We start from the raw sequence: 17,053 nt of genomic DNA on the forward strand, positions 1-17,053 counted from the left end.
AGAGAACAAATATTCTTTTATAGGAAGTGGAGTTAGAGATTGGAATAACTTACCAAAGGAGATGTTTAATACATTTCCAATTTCTTTACAATTATTTTCGAAAAAGCTAAGAAAACAACAGATAGGGAATCTGCCACCTGGGAGGCTGCCCTAAATGCAGATCAATGGTGATTGATTGATTGATTGATTGATTGATTGATTGATTGATTGATTGATTGATTGATTGATTGATTGATTGATTGATTGATTGAACGAAAAGAAACTTATAAACGGGATTACTTGTAAAATACAAATTTTCCTAAGACCGGCTCGAATTACACGGAACCTCGATCCATCTAGGATCTACTGTTGTAACTGTAATTTTGTCTGGTTGCCTCATACTTGATTCTTATATCGGATTAGGTATGTAAAAGTCGAAAGTAGGTTTCACCTGTTTGTTTGTTTGTTTGTTTGTTTGTTTGTTTGTTTGTTTGTTTGTTTGTTTGTTTGTTTGTTTGTTTGTTTGTTATGACAGCACAGGAATACGACAGAACACAATTTCTTGAAACTCAGAGTTCACTGTCAGCTGCTGGTGTCTCTCCAGAACGCACTCAGATAGCTTTTTACAGAGGGCAGCAGACTTAGTATCACAAGGCCGCACCTATATAACGAAACTGTGCTTGGGCCGGACTTTGCATAAGGAAGTTCTTTGGCCGTAACTATGAACTTTGCTATGTATAAACAACATTGAAATCCTGAAAATGTAAATAAAATCTGGAAGCTCAGGCAACCGCAATGTAATACATTAGTGTAGTCTTTTAAGTTTATGAGTGTTTAATAACGGTAAAGGGTTTAACCCTACACTCAGTATTTACGTTCAGGGTTGGCTGGGCTGTGCTCCACGCTAGGTATATTATTCGATTGTTAGTGGGATGTAAAAGCAGAAACATCATTATTATTATTATTATTATTATTATTATTATTATTATTATTATTATTATTATTAGTATTATTATTATTATTATTTATTATTATTATTATTATTATTATTATTATTATTATTATTATTATTATTATTATTATTATTTCTTTCTTTCTTTCTTTCTTTCTTTCTTTCTTTCTTTCTTTCTTTCTTTCTTTCTTTCTTTCTTAATCTGCTTACCCTCCAGGGTTGGTTTTTCGCTCGGACTCAGCGAGGGATCCCACCTCTGCCGCCTCAAGGGCAGTGTCCTGGAGCGTGAGACATTGAGTCGGGGGATACAACTGGGGAGAATGACCAGCAACTCGCCCAGGCGGGCTCACCTGCTATGCTGAACAGGGACCTTGCGGGGGATTGAAAGGGATAGACAAGGAAGAGGGAAGGAAACGGCTGTGGCCTTAAGTTAGGTACCATCCCAGCATTTGCCTCGAGGAGAAGTGGGGAAACCACGAAAAATCACTTCCAGGATGGCTGAGGTGGGAATCGACCCCCCTCTACTCAGTTGACCTCCCGAGGCTGAGCGGACCCCCTTCCAGCCCTCGTACCACTTTTCAAATTTCATGGTGGAGCCGGGAATCGAACTCGGGCCTCCAGGGGTGGCAGCTAGCCACTATACCACAGAGGCGGACATTATTATTATTATTATTATTATTATTATTATTATTATTATTATTATTATTATTATTATTATTATTATTATTATTATTATTATTATTATTATTATTATTATTAATTGGTTACTTTATGGTGACGTAGCAATATTAAGGGGCTCAAAAGAGATGTTACACTTCTCCGTTCATACTGACTTAATAGAAGAACTGTACATAATAAAAATGCAAATTTGAGTTTTTACTACCGATAAACTTTTGTCATGGGAGCAATGAAAACGGAATAGCCTCCGTGGCTCATGCAGCAGCGCATCGGCCTCTCGCCGCTGGGTTTCGTGGTTCAAATCCCGGTCATTCCATGGAGAAAGCGGAGGTGGGGCAGGTTTTTCTCCGGGTACTCCAGTTTTCCGTCATCTTTTATTCCAGAAACACTCTCCACTATCATTTCATTTCACCTGTCAGTCATCAATCATTGCCCCAGAGGAGTGCGACACGCTTCGGCAGCCGGCACAATTCCTATCCTCGCCGCAAGTTGAGGGCTTCATTCATTCCATCCCTGACCCGGTCACTGACTGGAAAACAGGTTGTAGGTTTTCATTCAGCAATGATAACGGAGATACTAACGATTTGTTTTTCTAAGACCCCAATGGTGAGCATCACTGACATGGATATATTGTTCAGAGGTAATGACGAGTTAACTGACGATGGTGGTGGATGATGTCGTTACTGTTTCTATAATGTGCAAAACCATGTGATCATCAGCTCTTTAGAAAGGTGATGAAGATGACTGTGGAAATCAGACAGAAAACATAATGAAACGTTCACTGGAAGAACGCGTGAGGAAAAAAATATGGAAGTGTAGAAACATGACAAACTCCGTAGGCCTCAGATGGATTAATATCGTCAAGAAGGTAGACATCACTGATGGGGGTGGGGGGCGTTAGAAAATATGACGGGAGAAAGTAGAAGCTAAGGCAGACCTTTCTTGATCCCTGTGGACAACGTTAACATTACGTTGACTACTGTAATTTGTGGTGTGCTCTGTTTCTCTTAGCACCACTCATCTCCGCTAGATTATAGTGCATTACTCTTGCAAATATTTAAAAAAAACTAACCCGTCAAGGGCGGGTATATTGTTAACGAGTCACGGTCACCTTGCCCTCTACAATGGCATCAGGCTTGTCTTAGACTGAACGTGTAAAGGCAACCGACGCCCAGCATGTTGACTTAACACAGACGACGTTCTTGTAAGATTTAGCTGCTGGTATGTAAAGGTATGAACTAGTTACCTTAAAGGTCCTTGTTACGAAGAGTAGTACTATAAATCATTTTGATAAAGACTAGAAGAAGTGGTGTTCTACGTATGGCATGGCCTTGTAATTTTCCATCTCATTTAAATGTAATCTTCCTCAGTGTCACAGTCACTGTTATCAGCGAGAGACACCTGCACCAGGTAAGGTCCATTTTCTAATGAATGAATAAAATTTAATATTGGTAGGGCTGTATAGTATAATGAGATTTATTTTATCTCCTTAAAATATTTTATTTGAGGAATGTTTTTTTTAAATTAATTAATTAATTCATTCATTCAAGTTACCTGTCATACGGGAATCTTCTCTTGAGGCAACAATTGCTTGCAATTCAGACGTTAAAGGTAACAAGACTGCATGCATTAACGAACCCTATGTACAGGTAAAATACATAGTATTGACTTTATGCAGATTACTTTAACTCACAGTCCCGATACTTGTCAAAGTGAATCCTTTTAACAGTTCACAAGACATCTATCTCGGAACAGAAAAGTCAAGTTTCAAGAGTATGACATTAGGGCACGATAGGTGGCTGAACTTCACTGTTGATTCCCAATTCCCTTCCACCTAGATTGATCTGCAATGGTCCAAAAAGTTGGATATCAGTCTATACCAGGTCAGGATTGGGTGTTACAGTTAACACTGCTTTAAATGAGTTAAATTCTTTGCTGGTACTCACCTTACTTTAGGATCCCTCATAAACTCTCTTAAGTATAGTCGCTACTTCGTCACTACTCCATTCATTCCAGTGAAAGACCTCTCGCATTCAAATGTAGAAATAGGAATTGTATGAATAACTTGCAGTTAAGTCCCCAAGTTGGTTTTTGTTGTTGTTGTTGTTGTTGTTGTTGTTATTGTTTGTGTTAATGAATTTCCTCAAATCATTAATGTGTTTTCGTTTCTTGGTTTGTTGGAAGATTTCACACAAGTTACTTACACTGCAGTCACCACGTGTCATGCTGGTTTCCGCTGGACATCCTTCAGTTAAAACTTTATATCCTCAAACAAATTTTCCGATTTGTGATCATTCTTGGCTACCGAACTTAGATGAGATGCCTCACTAACTCTCAACTAATCTAAGTTTCCGGTTTTCAGCCAGACTTCTAAGCGAACTGACCACGTTCGGATGTACAGTTTTACTATCAAAATCCGTACGTGATCAATAGGGAAAGGATTTTAAGGTGGAAAGTATTGTCAGAAAAGGGTGGAAAAAAGGTTCTGAAAATACAGTACATACAAAAAGGTTCAAAAAAGGTGTTGATGAAATCACGTTATTAAGGTTTAAACCAATTACACGAACCTTCCTTATCCCATTTATTGGATTCGAATTATTAATAAACTTGTTGTATTGGACTGTACACAACATTTCAATGTTTTTGACAGTAAGTCGCTGGCATTTTGAGCTCGGTAGTTTCTTATATATATATATATATAGAGAGAGAGAGAGAAAGAGAGAGAGAGAGAGAGACTCCACTCGACATCTACAGAAACCAATGGAGCATATCGTGTCAACACTCGTAAAGGGAGTTTCTTCAAATGTTATTCGAATTTGTCTTCAGCAAATTCATCAACGTTCTCCCAAACACTCATCAACTTCTTCCAAACTCTGAATCACATCAGGCAAATACTTGTAGCCATGCGCTGCAAAATGTTCCAACTCTAGGTCTTTGTTGTTGAGTAATTGTTGGGCCTGCCTGATGACTGTTAAGTCTAGGGCACAAATTAAGCATTCGATTCTATCAAAGTTTTCGCCCAAGCAAATGTGTTGAAGAAGAGAAAACCTATTCTGTATAATCTAAAAAAAAAACCGCAGATAAAAGTGTGTGTGTGTGGGGGGGAGGTGTTGATACATGAAATAGAAGGGAAAAGGTGGCAACATGTAGTAATCTCACAAAAAAAGGTGCAAAAGGTGCAACAAATTGTGTTTATTTCGCTTCTTCATATCCCCAAATGCATATATTGGCCTATCGGTATGAAAATAGCTATAGGCCTATATTTGGAAAGGTGCTGCACCTTAAAATCCTTTCACTAGTGAACAATATAGATAAAAGCGAAGATGCTGCACCTTAAAATCATTTCACTAGTGAACAATATAGATAAAAGTGAAGATGCTGCAGAAAAGAGAAATAAGATCGCCTTGAACAAGTATTTTAAATATTTTTTTGAAAATATACAAATGTACAAGTAGCCTGTATCCAGAATATTTTGAGATTCGATATGACGTAGCGGTGGGTATTTTGACCCTGTACTGTAAAGCAAAAATATGCTATATTTCCCGATACATCATACCGTTCCATATTGCTTCGCCTAAAGCGATGTATAGTAACTCCTAATAGTAGCGTGGCAGTAGGTCGTATGCTGTTAACTGTGTGGTATTCTATTATCGTGCGGCAGTACGACGCCTGTTCTCAACAACGTCTCTCGGTTTTTTCGACGTTTTCTGGTGTTGAGGTGTTATTTAAACGTAAAAATCTGATCACACTACGCATCTCAATGTCTGACAATTTCTTTGCCAGCATCGCCATCTTACTACTGATGTTGGGAAATAACTTGAAGATAACACAAGAAACTGCACCTATCAGCAGCAAAGCTATCAGAGAAGAACTCAGCAATAAAGACTGAAATTGAGTCATCCACCGAAGAAAGGCACAAATATCCATAATAACCAAGATATATTGAAAAATCTGGCCTTTCAACATCTGAGTGGATCGAAAGCATAAAAATGATGGCAGTACGAAGCTTGCACGGCAGGATCAAGAGGACAACCACTGCAGGCATGTGTGTAGTGAGGTTGAAACATTATCACATGTCCCCTCGGCCATTCGGCTCTCTGCTTAGACCATATCTTCTTCTATATCTATACAATCAAAAGTAAGTTCAACACTGATGCTTTCACGGCCCGTACTTGTAGACATGATATAGGCTTTTGGACTTATGCCGTGTCAAGAGAATCTCGCTCCGCGTCTCTGCGAAACGTAACGAGTTTCACCTTGTTTGGAAGATTTGGAGAAAAACGTGGAAAGTCCTTCTAAATTACTACTTTAAAAAATCATTTCACTTGCTTGTTGTGGGTTGCACAACGCTCGATAATCATGTTCAATTGGTGGGCGTAACAATGAACAAAGTGCGCATTTTTATACATCCTTCATTCTTGTCTGTACACCTGTGTGTTGCCCGCTTATCACATTCGAACCATCATAGCTCTGAGCTATTACTTTCCCAGGGGCCCGCTTATCGCATTCGAACCATCATACCTCTGAGCTATTACTTTCCCAGGGGGCCCGCTTATCGCATTCGAACCATCATACCTCTGAGCTATTACTTTCCCAGGGAGCCCACTTATCATATTCGAACCATCATACCTCTGAGCTATTACTTTTCCAGGAGGCCCACTTATCACATTCGAACCATCATACCTCTGAGCTATTACTTTCCCAGGGAGCCCACTTATCACATTCGAACCATCATAGTTCTGAGCTATTACTTTTCCAGGAGGCCCACTTATCACATTCGAACCATCATACCTCTGAGCTATTACTTTCCCAGGGAGCCCACTTATCACATTCGAACCATCATAGTTCTGAGCTATTACTTTTCCAGGAGGCCCACTTATCACATTCGAACCATCATACCTCTGAGCTATTACTTTCCCAGGGAGCCCACTTATCACATTCGAACCGTCATAGTTCTGAGCTATTACTTTCCCAGGGAGCCCACTTATCACATTCGAACCATCATAGCTCTGAGCTATTACTTTCCCAGGGGACCCACTTATCACATTCGAACCATCATAGCTCTGCGCTATTACTTTTCCAGGAGACTTATTTGTCTTCAGTGTATCTAGTTCGGCAAATAAAGCTTGACTAATTCCGTATATGCGTAATTTTCACATCAGATTCTCAGTGATGGAGCAAAGTTCTCTGCGAAACATAAAGAGTTTCACCTTGTTTTCTTGACCCGGCATAAGCCCAAAAGCCTACATCATGTCTAAAAGTAAGTTTGTTCATTCGTTATACAAATCTACACGCATCCACAGATCAGTACCAAAATTCGCACCAAGGTTCATGAGGCACTCGGAAGGGTCGTAGAGGCAGGTATGACTTTGAATGTTTAATAAAATAAAATGGATGATAGTATGTTATATACGGGTAAAAGGTTTTATGTGTTGACGCCATTTTTATACCAAAACTCTGAACGGATAAACGGGACAAGTAAAAAGCATGGAACTTAAAATAACAAAGAAATGAATATTGACCCACTGACAACTACACGGACCACATTCAGACAGAAAATCAGTTCACATAAGTTCACATCCAAGAACCCAGCAGCCAGGAACTTGAAACTCAAAAATGCTTGGACACAAGAGAGAAGACAAGCCCATAGTGAAAGGATGAGGAAGTTTTGGGAAGATAAGAAGAATAGGAAGACCAGTGTTAAATAATGGTTCTGCGAGCTCTTTAGAGGGCTAAACGCATTATACTCTATATTATCCTTTCACACCCATCATTCTCCTGGGTTTGGCTTTCTCTACTACTCAACAGACACTCTATGAAAATCCACAGCCTCTTTCTAGTCATTTGAGCGCCTCAGGAATGGAATGAATGAAGCCCCCATCTAGCGGCGAGGATTAGAATTGTGCCGGCTGCCGAAACCTGTCGTACTCCTCTGGGGTAATGATTAATGACTGATAGATGAAATGAAATGATATTGGAGAGTGTTGCTGGTATGAAAGATGACAGGGAAAACCGGAATACCTAGAGAAAAACCTGTCCCGCCTCCGCTTTGTCCAGCATAAATCTCACATGGAGTGACCGGGATTTGAACCACGGAACCCAGCGATGAGAGGCCGGCGCGCTGCCGTCTGAGCCACGGAGGCTTTCTTGGATTGTGAGTCCCTTTCCATATTCTTCTTTGATTTCCTTTACTGCCTGTTGAAACGGAGAGGGGACAAACTACACCCCTGCCTCACTCCTTTCTTTCTGGATTACTGGACTTTTCATAGCCCTCGGTGACTCCACGTGAGATTTGTGCTGGACAAAGCGGAGGCAGGACAGGTTTTTTCCGGGTACTCCGGTTTTCCCAGTCATCTTTCTTTCCAGCAACACTCTGCATTAAAATTTCATTTCATCTGTTAGTCATTAATCATTGCCCCGAGAGGAGTGCGAGAGGCTTCGGCAGCCGGCACAATTCCTATCCTCGCCGCTAGATGGGGCTTCATTCATTCAATTCCTGACCCGGTCCAATGACTGGAAACAGGCTGTGTATTTTCATTCACAATCCAAGAGAGGAAATCAAAACTCTGTGATTCGCCGATGATATTGTTATTGAATCTGATTCTGCAGAAGACTGCAGAAATAGCCGAATGGTATGGACACAGTCTTGGTGAAGAGTACAAGATGAAAATGAATAAATATTTTTAAAAAGTAATGGAGGGCAGTCGAACGAATTGGGGTGATGCAGGAAATATTAGATTAAGAAATGAAGTCTTAAAGGAAGTAACTTAATATTGTTATTTGGGTAGTAGAATAACTAACGATGGCAGAAGTAGTAGTAGTAGTAGTAATAATAATAATAATAATAATAATAATAATAATAATAATAATAATAATAATAATAATAATAATAATAATAATAATTGTACCGGAGGTACACCCACCCCGCTCATTTAAAAGAGCTCCTTTTAGAAGGCAAGTTATATCATAAACTTTGAAACTGCAATCGGAAGTAGTTTGAACGTTTTTCGGCAGAGGTCTCTACTGTCAGCCTAGGTACTCCCTCTGATGAATGGACGGACAATTAAAATTCAAGATAAATTTGGTATTCATTAGTTGGTAAAACTGAACTGTTTGTAAATTGTTTTTGGTGCTTTAAAGTTATCGACCCTTCTATCTCTTGTCGCCAACTTAATATTTCAGCCACCGAGCTCGATAGCTGCAGTCGCTTAAGTGCGGACAGTATCCAGTATTCGGGAGATTGTGGGTTCGAACCCCACTGTCGGCAGCCCTGAAAATGGTTTTCCGTGGTTTCCCATTTTCACACCAGGCAAATGCTGGAGCTGTACCTTAATTAAGGCCACGGCCGCTTCCTTCCCACTCCTAGCCCTTCCCTGTCCCATCGTCGCCGTAAGACCTATCTGTGTCGGTGCGACGTAAAGCAACTAGCAAAAAAATACATATATTTCAGCCAATAATAAATTTTGATCATTTATTTAAATAACCATCAGATTTTTGGTTATTTATTTGATTGTCCACTGAAAATTGGGGGTGTGTCAGGGTTTCGGCCCAGAGAAATCTGGAAACTTCCTCTCCGCTATAAAAGCTGGGATATTTCGGGCCATATTGTCTATGTGATCGCTCCAGTCAAGAGGTTTAGAGCGTGTTCGTAACGGAGTCATGGGGAAGGGTTGCCTCGTCCATCTCCGGGAGGTCCACCAGCTCAAGGTAATGGCAGACTATGTGTAAACATGTAATAGTCTCAGAAAGATAGTTTGAGAGGAAGGTTTCAAATTTTTTGTAATGTAACTTTTATTTTCTCAATGTAAATTTCAAATACGTCTGAGGACTCTAGTCTAACCAAGGGAATAAAGAGTAGTACCACTTGTATTCCCCTCTAACTTGATATTGAGGTGACTATGTTTTCATAAAACTTAAACTGATCTAGTCATCTCCGTAGTATAGGTCTAGCCTCTGTATAATCGGACTATGAGCCCAAATAGGGTTTTAATTATTTTCGTGTGAGTTTCAAGGAGTGCAAGAATTCCCCTCCTAACATTTTGATTTTCGACCAGTAAATTTAACCTTTTATTTTTAACAACGGCCACGTAGAATTGATACTTGTTACCTCTGTTAAAGTCAACTTCTTTGATTTCTTTTTAAGGTAAATTAGACTGTTGAGCATACAAGACAGTGCATACTGTTTGTTTTGTTAAAAGTAGGTTGTGCCTTTGATAGGTCTGAAACGTGAAAATTTTGGAGAATAGTCTCCTAAAGAGAAAATGTGTAGAGTAAAGACGCTCTTCTTTCTGATGTCAAATTTGGAGATCCGTCTCCTGGAGTGTGGGTTGAAGGGAGCAGCAGTGCTCTTGTTAAAGTTGTAACTAGGGAGCTTCAAGCTCAGGTTGTTAAATGGTTGTTATATTGATTGCAGCCTCCACCAATGCTATTGACGTCGCCCAATACTGGGCAAGCATCATCTAGCTCTCGAATATTGTTGCTCTATCTGTGATTGTATAATAGACTTGTATATTTGTATAGTAGGAATGTAGATATCTTGTTGCTTTTTGTTAAATATCTGTAAGTAAAGTTGATACTTCTGAGACGGATAAGGAAAGATCTCATTATTCGAGATTTTTCTAACATTGTTATTCAAACTCACGAACTAAACTTTGTACCTGATTTTGATATTTGCTTAAGCAAAGTGTAAAGGTCGAAAAGAAAAAGAAAAAAAAAAGGAGGAAGAAATATTATTATAAATTTGAAAGTTTTAAATTAACCTTCCGCCTTTCATATATCCACACATTCATGCCCGCACCTTCTTTCACCTCTGCGTTCCACAGAATCCCCGGAAATAATAATAATAATAATAATAATAATAATAATAATAATAATAATAATAATAATAATAATAATAATAATAATAATAATAATTACTTCTCGGTTTTCGGAGACGCCGAGGTGCCGGAATTTCGTCCCGCAGGATTTATTTTACTTGCCAGTAAATCTACCGACATAAGGCTGACGTATTTGAGCACCTTCAAATACCACCGGACTGAACCAGGATCGAACCTGTCAAGTTGGTGTTAGAAGGCCAGCGCCTCAACCGTCTGAGCCACTCAGCCCGGCATTGGAAGAAGTAAGGAGGACATAAGATGCAAACTAGCACAAGCAAGGAAGGCCTTTCTTAAGAAAAGAAATTTGCTCACTTCCAACACTGATATATATGAATTAGAAAATTTTTTCGAGACTTTCGTCTGGAGTGTGACACTGTATGGAGGTGAAACATGGAGAATAAGTAGCGAAGAAAGAAAGAAAGAAAGAAAGAAAGAAAGAAAGAAAAGAAAAGAAAAGAAAAGAAAGAAAGAACGAGAATGGAAGCTTTTGAAATGTGGTGTTACAGAAGAATGCTGAATGTGAGATGGGCAGATCGAATCACTAATGATGAGATACTAAATCGAATTGGTGAGAGAAAATTGATTTGGCTAAATTTGACGAGAAGAAGGGATAGAATGACAGAACACATCTTAAGACACCTAGGACTTGTTTTTTGAGGAACGTGCTTTTTTCTACAAGTTGCTGTATTTTGCAATGTCACAGATAGGTCTTATGGCAAACGATGGGATAGGAAAGGGCTAGGAGTGGGAAGAACGTTGTCGTGGCCTTAATTGAGGTGTAAACATGGGAAACCACGGAAAACAATTTTCACGCCTGCCGACTGTGGGTTTCGAACACACTCTCTCCCGAATGCAAGCTCACAGCTGCGCGCCCCTAACCTCACGGCCAACTCGCTCGGCGAGGGAAGTGTATACGGTAAGAACGGTAGACCAAGGCATAAACTTGACAAATCTATTAGAGTAGATGTAGGATGTGTCCGCCTCTGTGGTGTAGTGGTTAGCGTGATTAGCTGCCACCCCCAGAGGCCCGGGTTCGATTCCCGGCTATGCCACGAAATTTGAAAAGTGGTACGAGGGCTGGAACGGGGTCCACTCAGCCTCGGAAGGTCAACTGAGTAGAGGTGGGTTCGATTCCCACCTCGGCCATCCTGGAAGTGGTTTTCCGTGGTTTCCCACTTCTCCTCCAGGCAAATGCCGGGATGGTACCTAACTTAAGGCCGCGGCCGCTTCCTTCCCTCTTCCTTGTCTATCCCTTCCAATTTTCCCATCCCTGCACAAGGCCCCTGTTCAGCATAGCAGGTGAGGCCGCCTGGGCGAGGTACTGGTCATTCTCCCCAGTTGTATCCTCCGACCAAGAGTCTGAAGCTCCAGGACACTGCCCTTGAGGCGGTAGAGGTGGGATCCCTCGCTGAGTGCGAGGGAAAAAGCCGACCCTGGAGGGTAAACAGATGATGATGATGATGATGAAGATGAGATGTAATATGTAGTGGGTTACGTAAAAATGAAAAAGTTAAAACAGGATAGGGTTGCTTAAGAGATCTGCACCAAAGCAATCCATGAACTGATGACCCAACAGCAACAAGAATAGACGAACACGTCAAAACACTGCAGACAGATCTGGGTGGTGTTGCAGTATTGTGCTATGTAAATAAGATGACTCTGAATGTGAACAAAAGTAAATAAATAAGACTAAGTAGGACCAGACAGCCTTCTACACATGGCCCTTCACTGTGTGGCGGTCCAGCTCCTTCGGGTCCCGGGTTTGATTCCCAGCAGGGTTGGGAATTTTAACCATCATTGGTTAATGTCGCTGGCACGGGGGTTGGGTGTATGTGTCGTCTTCATCATCATTTCATCCTCATCACGACGCGCAGGTCGCTTGCTTACGGGCATCAAATCAAAAGACCTGCACGTGGCGAGCCAAAGTAGTTCTCGGACACTCCCGGCACTAAAAGCCATACGCCATTTCACACTGTGTGGCAAAATTCCACCTACGTGCAATTCACTGAGAATGCTGGGAATACACTTTTCTAGCAACTTGAAGTGGAAAGGATACTAGATCTTAAGTCTTTAGGATACGATAGGATTCATCTATCGTATTCTTCAAGGGTTTAGAAGCCGTGAACTTCGAGCGGTGAATATTTCAATGATACGATCCGTTCTACGAACTGGCCTCACTGCCTGGCATCCGACCAGTGAGCGCTGTCCAACATCGAACGGAGTGACTCATGTTCATAAATGGCAATGAAGATGCAACTAAACTATTAGCATCTATTGACGACGTATGTAACCAAACAGATCTACCCAATCTTTCTTCGAAAATGTCTGGCTGACACTGTTAAACCATCCCCTTTTCAACGTTTCCAGCTACCATATCGCTCAGTTTTGTTTTATCTTTCGCTAAATTACAGGGCCTCTCAGGGTGCATGCACCGGTGCGTTGCACGGCGCAAGGTGAGGGAGATCAATTCACTAGGTTGATCAGAGTACAAAGCTCCACTCCTCTTTCGCTACATTTGTCTCACCCGTTCGACCTGGCTCCCCCTCCTTCACCTTCCCCGCTGATTCTCCCGTCACTACGAAATGCTTACGTGTGGTGAGCGTAGACACTCTGTTGTATGGGACAATGTTACCGGTGTTAAGGTTAGTGTGCTGGCCTTTGGTCACAGTGGTCCCGGGTTCGATTCCCGGCAGGGTCAGGAATTTTAACCATAATTGGTTAATTTCGCTGGCACGGGGACTGGGTGTATATGTTCTCATCACCATTTCATCCTCATCACGACCCGATGTCGCCTACGGGTGTCGAATCAAAAGACCTGCGTCTGGCGAGCCGAACTTGTTCTTGCTTGGACACTCCCGGCACTAAAGCCATACGCCATTTCATTTTCACCAGTGTTAAAAAACTCTTCTTTCAATTCGGTTTGAGCAGACAATTTATTTTCTCTAGCTCTTCTTTTCCTTTTCCTTCGTAATTATACCAGTAATGCCTGGAAGAAGGGATCGGCTGACAGCAATTCTGAGAGCGTTCTTTAAATTACAATAAGAAGTACTCGCACGCAAACTAGTTTTCGTAAAAGTCAAAAAAGAAAAAAACTTTCACATATGCATGTGGAACCGAACATAGAAATAATCTTAGCTGCTTCTCGATGCAGCTTAGGAAAATCTTCCTTCGACAAATTCTCGTAGAATTTGAGCAAAGCCTTTGTATTGAAAAACATACATTTCTAATGATCACGTAATTATTGTCCCACAGGTTAAACGTTTCGATTTATCGTCTCGACTGAGAAAAAATACGAATGTTCCCAGTTCGATTGAAATGGACTTTCGGAAGTCTTTGCTTTCTTCGAAACAGGTTGCTCCATTATTATGTTGTTGTCTTGCGCTTATCTATTTCACAGATAAACACGCCGACTGTCACTGAACGCTTCGTCGCTCTCAGCACACTACACCATCCGAGTCAAGCCGAGTTTAGCCGAGTCGGACCGATGCACAGTGTACGGAGCCTCTGCGCCTTGGTTTGCACGCGTGAGATTTTGTGCATTTGAGAGGCCCTGCGCTAGAACAACAGGATACCAACCCAGGATTTACAATCGCTCTTGGCCATAGGACCCTCCAATAAAACCCATGGGACTGCTAAAGAAGCGTACTAAGTCAGGGGCTAAATAGAGCAAAATGACCAGTTCCTTCCAACTACGAGATGTATACGATAAAGTACCCTTATCTGACAAATGCTTTGAACAGGGTTGAATTACTTGGCAATATCAGCCAGGATGTCAATCAGAGGTCTATGAGTAATTATATTTTGAATAAATGAATAAATGAATGACGAAAAGTACCTAACGAAAATGAGAGGATAAATGTTTTTTTTTTTCTTTCTTTCTAGGTTTTAGAATGCTAATGTGCCCATGAAGTTTCCTTTTATCGCCCTTATTACTGTGGCCTTTAATGATAATAATAATAATAATAATAATAATAATAATAATAATAATAATAATAATAATAATAATAATACCCTTCCTGTTACGTAATGCTTTACAGAATGTATTTTTTTTATTTTTAAGTACAGTGAAGATATGGCCTTAGTAAATCTAAGAGGAATGATAGTATTATTTGCTGATGACTCTTCTCTGAATTACACAGGATTAAATAAGGAGCTTGGTAAGACATGATACCGATTTCCATGAAAAAATACTTAACTGGTAATGCTGTCTACATAGACAACATTACTATACACATGTTAAAGCGTGAGAGTTGAACATCCATTCCCTTTTTAATATCCCATAAATACAGTTCGTTATCCAACAAGAAAAGCAAATGTTATGAAATATCCTGACCCTGCTTTAGATAACGTAATAATCTCCTCTTGAACGATCGTAACTGTATAATAAATTCAAAGGAAACGATTATTGGTAATCATCATTTTCCCAAACATTGGTTAATTATTGATCTACTAGCAAAGCAGAGCAAACCAAAGTCATCTCCGTACAGGCCATGAATGCCCTGGCAGCTATGGAAGGTAAAGGCATCCACTATCCGTAACCTTTGCACTTCATGGGGTAGAGTGGTTAGCTCTACGCCAGGCCGCCTTTGCCTGATACATGGTACTCGTTTTTGGTGTAGGCTGAGTGTTACTCTACTACACAGTAATTATTGCTCTGCACTATGAAACACTAAAATGGGCCTGTTTACATAGTCTGTAATTAGTAGTTTTTATTATTATTATTATTATTATTATTATTATTATTATTATTATTATTATTATTATTATTATTGTCGGCAACCCTGGAGATGGTTTTCCGTGGTTTCTCATTTTCACACCAGGAAAATGCTGGGGCTGTACTTTTAGGCCACGGTCGCTTCCTTCCCATTCCTAGCCCTTTCCTACCCAATCATCGCCATAAGACCTATGTATGTCGGTGCGACGTAAAGCAAATTGTAATATATATCTATAATGTCCGCCTCCGTGGTGTAGTGGTTAGCGTGATTAGCTGGCACATCGGCTCTGCCACGAAATTTGAAAAGTGGTACGAGGGCTGGAACGGGGTGTACTCAGACTTGGGAGGTCAACTGAGTAGAGGGGGGGGGGGAGGTTGTCTATTCCCTCTTCAGCCATCCTAGAAGTGGTTTTCCGTGGTTTCCCACTTCTCCTCCAGGCAAAAGCTTGGATGATATCTGAGCCAGTGTGTCTTGTCTATTACCAATTAGTGATGAGATATTCGATTCATTTTACTGAATCGATTCATTTGATTCTGTTCATGTTAATGAATCGATACAGTGATCCGATTCACGACACATGGGAGTCATTATCACATCTGTGCAGACCGAGCTCGATAGCTGCAGTTGCTTAAGTGCGGCCAGTATCCAGTATTCGGGAGATCATGGGTTCGAACCCCACCGTCGGCAGCCCTGAAGATGGTTTTCCGTGGTTTCCCATTTTCACACCAGGCAAATGCTGGGGCTGTACCTTAATTAAGGCCACGGCCGCTTCCTTCCCACTCCTAGCCCCTTCCTGCCTCATCGTCGCCATAAGACCTATCTGTGTCGGTGCGACGTAAAGTCAATAACAAACAAACAAACATCTGTGCAGTATGTAACTGAAAAGACAGCAGCAACAATATTCAGTGCTTGCTGCTGCCATCTGGTCTTCTTTCAATGAACTGCTTTCCTATGCGTCATCTAGCTTCCTGTTCAGGTTTCTCCTGCAGCCTCCTCTTCACGTCAAGTTTTGATGTTACAAAGCCTTTCGTCCACAATGACAACTCCATTAAATAAGTATATAGAATTAGATAAAAAATATTCTGTACACAGAATCATCAATGATCTGCATTTAGAGCTGTCCCTATCAGTTGTTTTTCTAGTCTTTTCTTAAATGATTTCAAAGAACATGGAAATTTCATTGTACTCACGGTAAGTACATAATACAAAACAAATAAGTTAAAAATGAATTGCACGAAAAAATAGGTACTTGTGCTTATCATATCAGAGTATCAAACTTACATAGCTGTTAATAATAATAATAATAATAATAATAATAATAATAATAATAACTGTTCCGGGGATTTCGTGGAACGCAGAGGTGTAAGAAGGCGGGGGCGTGAATAAGTGGACAGAGAAAAGATGAGAGCATAATTTAAAACACTAAATTCTGATATTTTATTTCTTTCCTTTTTTTCTGGTTTTAAAATTTGATAGATAATTTGAATAATCAACAACAATAACAGTCCAGGAGCTCGTCAGCTCGTATAACAAGGTCGGACTATAAGTCCAAAATCATTTAAATAGGGAAAATTATTGGCACAACAATTTACAAAGAAAGAGCGTTGTACTTCTAAAGTTACACTATTTCAGACCGGGCGAGTTAGCCGTGCAGTTAGGGGCACGCGACTGTGAGTCTGCATCCGGGAGAGAGTGAGTTCGAATCCCACTGCTGGCAGCCCTGAATACGGTTTTCCGTGGTTTCCCATTTTCACACCAGGCAAATGCTGGGGCTGTACGTTAATTAAGGCCACAGCCACTTCCTTCCAACTCCTAGGCCTTTCCTATCCCATCGTCGTCATAAGACCTATCTG

At 40.6% G+C, this 17,053-nt stretch overlaps 1 protein-coding gene across 1 annotated transcript in view; it reads left to right on the forward strand.

The window, feature by feature from the left end:
* The first annotated feature begins 2,893 nt into the window (after positions 1 to 2,893).
* Positions 2,894 to 17,053, forward strand: part of LOC136857164 (sodium-coupled monocarboxylate transporter 2) — a 106,745-nt gene continuing 92,585 nt past the window's right edge. The window contains exon 1 of the mRNA XM_067135595.2: positions 2,894 to 3,019. The gene's annotated coding sequence lies outside the window, so the exon portion shown is untranslated. The remainder of the gene's footprint in view (positions 3,020 to 17,053) is intronic.

The sequence above is a fragment of the Anabrus simplex genome, chromosome 1 (assembly GCF_040414725.1).
Source record: "Anabrus simplex isolate iqAnaSimp1 chromosome 1, ASM4041472v1, whole genome shotgun sequence".
NCBI lineage: Eukaryota > Metazoa > Arthropoda > Insecta > Orthoptera > Tettigoniidae > Anabrus > Anabrus simplex.